The sequence below is a fragment of the Mauremys reevesii genome, linkage group 5 (assembly GCF_016161935.1).
Source record: "Mauremys reevesii isolate NIE-2019 linkage group 5, ASM1616193v1, whole genome shotgun sequence".
Classification (NCBI taxonomy): domain Eukaryota; kingdom Metazoa; phylum Chordata; order Testudines; family Geoemydidae; genus Mauremys; species Mauremys reevesii.
Genome location: NC_052627.1, coordinates 18,478,437 through 18,487,070, shown reverse-complemented (window position 1 = coordinate 18,487,070; position 8,634 = coordinate 18,478,437). Strand labels below are relative to the sequence as shown.

The 8,634-nt window shown below is 43.7% G+C and overlaps 1 long non-coding RNA gene across 1 annotated transcript; it reads left to right on the top strand.

Annotated features, from left to right (window-relative positions):
• The first annotated feature begins 140 nt into the window (after positions 1-140).
• On the top strand, positions 141-4,700 carry LOC120406785. The gene is made up of 3 exons (XR_005599579.1): positions 141-467; positions 1,957-2,208; positions 4,542-4,700. It is a non-coding gene; the product is annotated as an uncharacterized LOC120406785 (long non-coding RNA).
• The last annotated feature ends 3,934 nt before the right edge of the window (positions 4,701-8,634 follow it).

Below are 8,634 nucleotides of genomic sequence, written 5' to 3'. Positions count from 1 at the left end.
TTTATCCTGCCAAGTTTAGAAGCATTTATACTTTGGTTCAGGGTAATAAGTAGAAGAACGACTTGCCTGTCTGATTGGCCAGCTATGGTTCCAAGCCAGGTGGAAATGCTTTGCTGGAATCTATTCATGGGCCTCAATATTTTACCTTTTTTAAATCCTTTTTGAAAACAAACTTCAGCTCACTTTTTGTAAGCAATGTTGCAGATCTGCCAAGAATTAGTGATTGGAATATGGGCTATATATAAAAACAAACCCAAAATAGCCCAGAACTATTAAAAAACATACATGGCCATTCAAGTTGTTTGATGTTACAAATCTAATCATGTCTTACTTTCACTCCTTTGTGTTTATTACCCTTCAAGATTGTAAGATTTTTGGCGGAAGGACTTGTCTTTCTCTGTGTTCTGTAAAGCCTCTAACATGCTCTTGAGCACAGTAAAAGTAATAATCGAATGGCAAATACGTAGGTGAGAACTACTTAGTATTTTTATTTGTTTCTATTATGAATTTTATCATTTAGTAGGTGGTCCAACAGTTCTTTTATTGGCCCTTAATACAGGGCTGTATCCTGCAAGGTTCTGGGTGCTTTAATATTCTATTGAAGTCAAAGGGTTGAGGGTGGTCAGCCTCTCACAGGAGTAAGTTCAATGACGGTGACTTTCAGTAATGTCCTCGATAGTGTGTGATTTACAAGTGAAGCTGCTCAGCCAGCCTGTCATTCCCTCACTGATGAAACTCTGTAAAGAGAATGTACTGTGTAACTTCTGGAGTTAGTTTCTATATAAGGAACAGCAGACACACCTATGGCCGAGTTGCTTCCCTGGCATATCTTTTAGATGAGGCAGGTGTAGTTTCCTGAAGTAATGAGCTATGACAGTTCTGGTAAGTAAGCCACCACACCCTCAACCAAGTTCTTGCGGGAAGACCACTGCCCCCACGTAGAGTCCCATTGAAACCACTAGCCCATGGGTACACGGATCTGTTTGCACTGAGTTTATTGCAGGATTAAGCCTGACTGTCATTTTTTTATAAGGCTTCCATCTTACTTTTATAATTCTTTTGTTAATTATTTTTTTCTCAAAACAAAGTAATTTTCTCTTACTCTGAACAAACAAAATATTTTAAGCAAAAAGTAAACAAATTAAGAATCTTGCTCTCTAAGGATGCTTTTTTCAATCAAGTCCTACATAACACGACTCCAAGTATTTCCATATATTTTAGCAACGCATGATAGTTTTGTTTTTCCTGGTGGCTTTTAGATGTTTGGGCCAAGTTTTTTCTAAAACTAGGTAAATTCTCTCTTGTCCTCTATTTGTTCTGTTTTTTAAAAAATATTAAATGGAGTGTGCTCTAGATATCAGGGACTTTGAGACTTTAGATCTGCCTTTAAATTAACCGTTGCTAATTAAGGTATTGCGCGGCTCTATAAAAGGGTAGCTGCAGTTTTAGGTTTTAAGCCATCTACTCAAAGCTGTGGTGTTGTCATTGGTGATCCTGGGTCACCAATAAGGAGAGAGAGAAAGCCATGATAACTTTTAGCTTCCTTGTTGTCAAAAAAAAAAAAAAAAAGGGTGGGGAGACAAAACTATTAAAAGAATATCATTAAGGTAACAGCACAGTTAAAGTGGCTCAGTTGGTTTGTTCTTTCCTTAAAATACAAACAACCCCCCCACCCCCGATATTCTGGAAGTGGGTGGAGAATTTCATTTGTCATCCTCATCTTGCGGGAGAGGGGGAAGGACAAAACAAAATGCACAACCCCAGTTTATTTATCAGTACCAGTTTAAACTGTTGGCTTACTAGCCAAATCTAGACCAGTGCTTTCTGGTAGCCTCTATTCTGTTGAGGATTCTGGCCTTTTAAAAAACAGTTTCCCATGTTCCAGATTCTCAGTTATTAACGTGTTGCATCTGAGTCTCCAAATCATTAGTAATTATCAGTATAACTTGTCCATAGGTGCATGCGTTTGCCTATTTGACTTTTGTTGTCTCTCTGAGAAGAAAAGAAAGATGCTGCAGCTAATAGAAGGAAGAAACAAAAGAAGCCTGTACCTGTCGCACTTCATTCCGATCCATTTCACTCACACCAATGCCACACCGAACAAGGAAACTCCGAACAGGAGAGTGACCTGAATCCTTAAGGAAAACAAAACCAAATCTGAATAGTGCCTTGAGAAGACAGACCACACCCTGTCACATACGAAGAATGGTAGACAAACCCAAAATGAAGTCATTGACAATGTCCATGTAGTCTCAGGATTGTTTTAAATACAACAGTCTACTCTAGATGGGTGGCTTGAAGGTGTTCAAGATCCTTGAAACTGCATCATCAAACCAGCTGGGTAGGGTTTTTTAAGTGGATCGATCCATCCAAAATGTTCCCTCTTTTCCTAAAATTGGATTTTTGTGCATTAACTTCTCCCTGTAGTGCATATAATCCCCACCCCCAGTTTGGAGTTCTGAAGTAGTATCTTCAGCTATATTTGGTATGAGAGCTTGACATTACTGCTTGATTTTAATTCGGTACATTTTGCCAGTAATGAGAGATGCAGCTTAGGTAGTTGAGGTACACCACTGTGTGTGAGTGGACTCTCAAACTCTAAAGGCCAGCACTGGCATGGATAACCAGTGATCTTTAGGGAAAAGCTGTGATAGCTCTCAGCCCTGCTGATGGATTTAAAATTTTAAATAGACTTGTTTTTTCAAAGCAGTCTTCAAAAGGAGAAGGCTTGAGGGTGTGGGGAAAGAGTTAATGACAAGTATGGAAGAGAACATATGTACACATTTTTGCAAACCAGATCCCACTTCCCCTATAGGTCAGCTTCAACTATTCTGTCCCCATCTATTCTCTATGTAATGGTGCAGGGGGTGAGGGGCCAAGAATCTCAAGTTCCTTGAAGTTCATGGTTTTGCTTCTACAAATCTCCTTGATCTCCCTGATGATGAGCCTGCAGGGGTGGAATGTAGATACCCTGGTATAAAGAGCGCCAGTGGCTGAACTGTCTGAAATTCATCCTTGGTATGGAGGCTATTGAAGGCCCCCCTAGACCACGTAAACCTTGTACAGCCAGAGATTGTAGATGTCTTAGATGTCAGTAGGCTAGTATATAAGGTATTCAAGGATTAGGAATACTGGATCTGTGATTGCGTGTAGTGGCCCAGAAATCTTCCAAAGGGGCTGAATTAATGCCCCAGAGCCTCTTTCTGAGCTGGGAGATGAATTCCATCCCCTTTGTAAACCACCCATGGAGTTCCCCAGATACAATCAGGTTACTTAGGTTGGGATTTTCAAAAGTAGCTAGAGGATTTAGGAGCACAAGTTCCATTGACTTTCAGTTGGACTGGTGCTCCTGCAAGTCATGTAGGAGCATTGGAAAATCCAAATCTTGGTCTTCCATGGCAGAATTTCAAATTACACAGGGTAGCAGCTCTGGAGCTAGACGTGTTAAAACAGTAAACAACTATTTTGAAGTGCACTGGTCTTTATTTTTTGAACTGTAAGAATTATTACAAAAATCTCAGTGTTTGTTTTAGTCACAAATGTGTACTTATTGTAAGCGCTATGGCCCCAGTTCTCAACTGACTTGTAGTAGTGTAAAAAAGTAGAAGTAATATTCACTGCAGGCTGTAGAGTCAAACCAGTGTAAAACTGATGGTATAAAGAATCAGTCCACTTATGTCAAAATATTTACCCATTATTTTATGTTTACGTGCTCATTTCTTCTGTTCTCCCTTTCTTTCGCCCATTCATTTTCTTTCGTTCTTTCTCTGTTGGAACATATTTTTTTACCCCTTGCTTACTTATTTTTTTAATTAAAAAGCCAATTTTCATAATGGTTTTAATCATACCAAACTCAGGACATTTTAAATTTCGTTTTCTATAATAACTGTAACTCAACCACATTTCTTGTGTGTGTATATATACAACAGGGGTGGCCAACCTGAGCCTGAGAAGGAGCCAGAATTGACCAATGTACATTGCCAAAGAGCCACAGCAGCCCCTCATCAGCTCCTCCACCCCACTCCCAGCACCTCCCACCCACCGGCAGCCCCACTGATCAGCGGCTCCCCCTCCCTCCCAATCAGCTGTTTCATGGTGTGCAGGAGGCTCTGGGGTGGAGGGGGAGGAGTGAGGGCACGGTAGGCTTGGGGAGGGGGCAGAAAGTCGTGGAGTGGGGGCAGGGCCTGTGGCAGAGCCAGGGGTTGAGCAGTGAGCACACACCCCCCCCGGCACATTGGAAAGTTGGCGCCTGTAGCTGCAGCCCCAGAGTCGGTACCTACACAAGGAGCTGCATATTTAACTTCTAAAGAGCCGCATGTGGCTCCGGAGCCACAGGTTGGCCACCCTGATATACAAGATTGACAACCTATATTCAAAATGTAACAAGGCACTTGAGTTACTATGTGAACAAAGATTTCAGTTCTGAGTTTTGCAAGATTAAATCTCACCCTTGGTATTGCACCATGTATTTCTTTTGTATCTAACATACATCATTTTGTGATGGAAAAATAGATGACTGTTCTTACAAAATATCTTTTCAGGTCAATTTGTGATATCCTGTAATTAAATTCCTTGATGACAAATAGCCAATAGCAATTTTGGAATGCCGCCTGGTTAATTTACATGTTGCAATTTGTGTAGCATATGGATATATAAGGGACTCGGTTGAAGTTGGACCAAGAAAAGCGATCTCTCCAAGACTGCTCTGCAAGTGGTATGTGGATATTTCTTTATTTAGTTTGACAGAGAATTTGGCAAAGTTCAATGTATTCAAACTTGTGAAAGCTGTTAGCTGCTGAGTTGGTTATTTCTGGGAAGGGAAGTTAGTAAAAATGTTTAGTTCTCTGCTCAACAAACCAATTAAGGTAAAATGAAATATGCTGTCAATCCTATTAGTGGGCATTTGACAAAATTATGCACCTAAGCTGAAAAGCAGAAACGTTTGTTTGTTTGTTTGTTTTGCCTGCCACTGTTCAGATTTTATAAATATATTGACACTGATATTTCCCAGAAAGATCAAGGCTGATTTTACTGAAAAATTAACTTTGATACAGTTTAAATTTAGCTGCATATATTTCAAAATGACCAATGGAGACAAAGTACATCTTACTAATGGTATTGGGGTTGTGAAACAGATTTCAGAAGAATTCAAGGAAACTTCTATCCTATGTGCTTTGGAATTATCCATGTTTTAAGAGAAGGCATATGTTGCTTGCTGTTTTCAGGACGCTCTATCTATTTTCTTCCCTCTTGAAAGATGCAATGATCTCGTCACCTGCAATCTTGTTCGGTCACCGAGATCAGGGCCGGTTCCAGGCACCAGCAAAGAAAGCAGGTGCTTGGGGTGGCCAATGGAAAGGGGCGGCACATACGGGTCTTTGGTGGCAATTCGGTGGCGGGTCCCTCAGTCTCTCTTGGAGGGAAGGACCTGCCGCCGATCGCAGCTTTTTGTTTGTTTGTTTGTTTGTTTTTTCCCGCTGCTTGGGGCCGCAAAAAAGCTGGAGCCGGCCCTGACCGAGATGTGTATAGTATTAGTAATGGCAGAGTACCAGAGGCTCAGGTACTACAAAGAGCCAGAGCAGAGCATACATGCTGCTCGTGCTGTTTGCAATGGTCTCTGCTGAAGGTGTACCCAGTCCCTAGTGTAACTGAAAAGCTTCTCCGGTAAACTCAAGGTGTGTGACAGCACTGTGTATCTGCACTTAAACTCAAAGAGCGCCAAAATACACGTTTGTCTAGGGCATTGTTTTCTCTAAGGCTGGACCTGGGGGCAATAGCTCCGTTGCTGGCAAGCTTCCAGAGGACTCTGGAGAGCAATTCTTGTCTCTAGTCTCTGAGTGGTGCCTCACATCTCAATCCGCTCTGCAGGCTTATTTAGACATGGCAGATTCTGCAGCCAGGGCCATGACGACGGCAGTGACTACACACAGATCATCCTGGGTGCAGTCCTCAGGGATTCCTGGGGCAGTGCAACGATTGAGGACCTCCCTTCTGAGGCCTGTGCTCTATTTGCATCTAAAACAGAGGAGGAGTTACACACGCTAAGAGATTCAAGAGTGGTGTTGAAGTCTCTGGGCCTTTATATGCCAGCAACAAAGAGGACAAAACATCACCCTCAATGTTAGTCCAGGCAGCAATACGACCCCTTCTGCCAGCCTGATCTGTCCAAGAGGAGACAAAAGCCCATCAGGAGGAAGCCAATGCCTGCAGCTTCCTCATTTTCTTCATCCCAGCAGCCACAGACCTCAGAGCAGTCATTTTGACTTTTACGTTGAGGACAGCGCACTATCCAACCCAGATCTCACCTGGCTTTTTCCACCTTTCCGGGACAGATTGTCCCATTTTCTGCATTGGACAAGTGGGTGCTAGTCCTGATGGAATTGGGATATACTCTCCAGACTCCTCTCTATCCCAATCCCTCTTCAGGGCAGATATGCCAAACCCACGAAAAAAACGCAGAGATTGGGCTTGTTTTTGGCTTAATTGGCTTGTGAGTTGCTTTTTGGCTTGTTGCTTCTTTTGTTTGATCGGCTCCCGGCAAGCAGGGGCAAATGGGGAGAGAGTCAGGGGTGCACAGCAGGCCCACCACAGTCCCAGACTGCACGCCGGGGGGATCTAGTCACACAGAGTGTTGGGGTTCTTAGGGATTGGCTTCTTTTGAAATGGGATTAGCTTGATCTTTGGCTTTATTGTGAAAGTCAGGGTGCTTATTTACCACCTGAAAGTTGGCAACTGTGCTTCAGAGACCCCTCTCATGAGTTCGTGCTGAGGCAAGAGGTGCAGACTCCTACGTTCTTTGGGAGTGATGGAAGAGGTGCCCCTTCTTCATCAGTGCAGGGGAGTTTGTTCCTGATATTTCCTAATACTCAAAGCCAGAGGAGTGCTCAGGCCCATACTGGATGTTTGGAACCTGAACAAATAGACCAAGAAGATAAAGTTCCATGTGATATCCCTGACTATGATGATCCCTTCCATGGATCTGGGAGACTGGTATGCTGCCCTTGACTTACAGGATACTATTTCGATGTAATGATCCGTCCTGGCCACAGGAGATTTCTGAAGTACATCATAGAAGACAACCATTACCAGTTCATCGTTCTGCCCTTCAGTCTATCATCAGCACCTAAAGTTTTTACCAAGTGCATGGCTATAGAGGCAGCCTACCTTTACAAAGGAGACATCCACATGTATCCTCACCTGGACAACTGGTTGGTTCATAGTTGCTACATACGCCAGGTATGGGCCACTGTACACCAAATGTTGTCTGTTCAACGTCCTAAAACAGAACAAAGAAAAATCAACCTTAGGGGCTCTGCAAGGGATGGAATTAATTGGGGGCATCCTGGATTCAACCTTGGCCAGGCCTTCCCTGCGTCTTTCCATATTTCACACACTATGAGATCTCTGTGCATCCCCGCTCATGAGCCATTCCCAGACCACTGTGAGGAGTTGTCTCAGACTTGGGTCCTATGACAGCATGTACATGTGTCACTCCTCATACCAGGCTGCACCTCACAGGTTTGCAGATATGGCTCAAGTCAGTTTATCACCCTCATATTCATCACCTAGACAAGCTGGTGCACATCCCGGACAGGGTACTGTCATCTCTGACATGGTGGGTGAGACAAGAGCATCTGTGCAGGGGAGTCCCACTTTCTCCCCCTCCCTATCATGACTGGCAAATGGATGCCTCAGCTATGGGGTGGGGAGTATATCTGGTGATCTTCAGGCTCAAAAACTGTGGACAACCCATGAGGCCACATCTCACACAAATGTTCTTGAATTATGTGAAATATTTTGTGCGTGTCGGCAGTTCTTGCCTCACGTCCACATATCCAGGTGCTCACCAACAGTCCCACAGCCCTGGTTTATGTGAACAAATGGTGGGGTGCCAGGTTGGACAGGAGAATGTCAAGCTGTGGAATGGGTGCATTTGGAGCTCAGTCACTCTCAAGCCATCACACCTGCTGGGGCTTCAAAATGGCCTGGTGGATCGTCAGAGCAAGTCTTTCAGTTTGGACTATAAGTGGTCTCTCAATGTGAATGATCTAGCTTGGCTGTTCGATATGGGAGGGATGGTTCCCATCCATAGATCTGTTTACGATGTGACAGAACAGGAAGGGTTCCTGTTTCTGTTCCAAGGCCCACAATCAATATCAGACGTTGTCCTGTTTCAGTGGAACAAAGAGCTTCTATGTGCACACCCGCCATGTTCCTGATTCCGAGGGTCCTTTTCAAGCTCAGGATAGAATGTTCCTTATCGCTCCAGTCTGGCCAAGACAGACATGGTATTCAGCTTGGGTCACATTCGGACCTTTGCGAACTGTCCACTCACGAGCCTTTACTATTACCAGTAACCAGAGTCCTACTGATACAGAATCATGGCCAGGTGCTGCACCTGAATCTGCAAGCACTGCACCTTGCGGCATAGATCATCAGTGGTCGAATATAGAGGAGGCACATTGCTCTGCAGCAGTCCAGAATGTGCTCCTTAATATCAGGAAGCCATCCGCATGAGCTGCTTGGCTTAGTAAAACTGGAAATGTTTTTCCATGTGGGCAGCTTCCCACAGTGCATCCCCAACTCAGACAAAGATTCAATCAATTCTCGACTGTCCTTAAGGAGTCAGGTCTA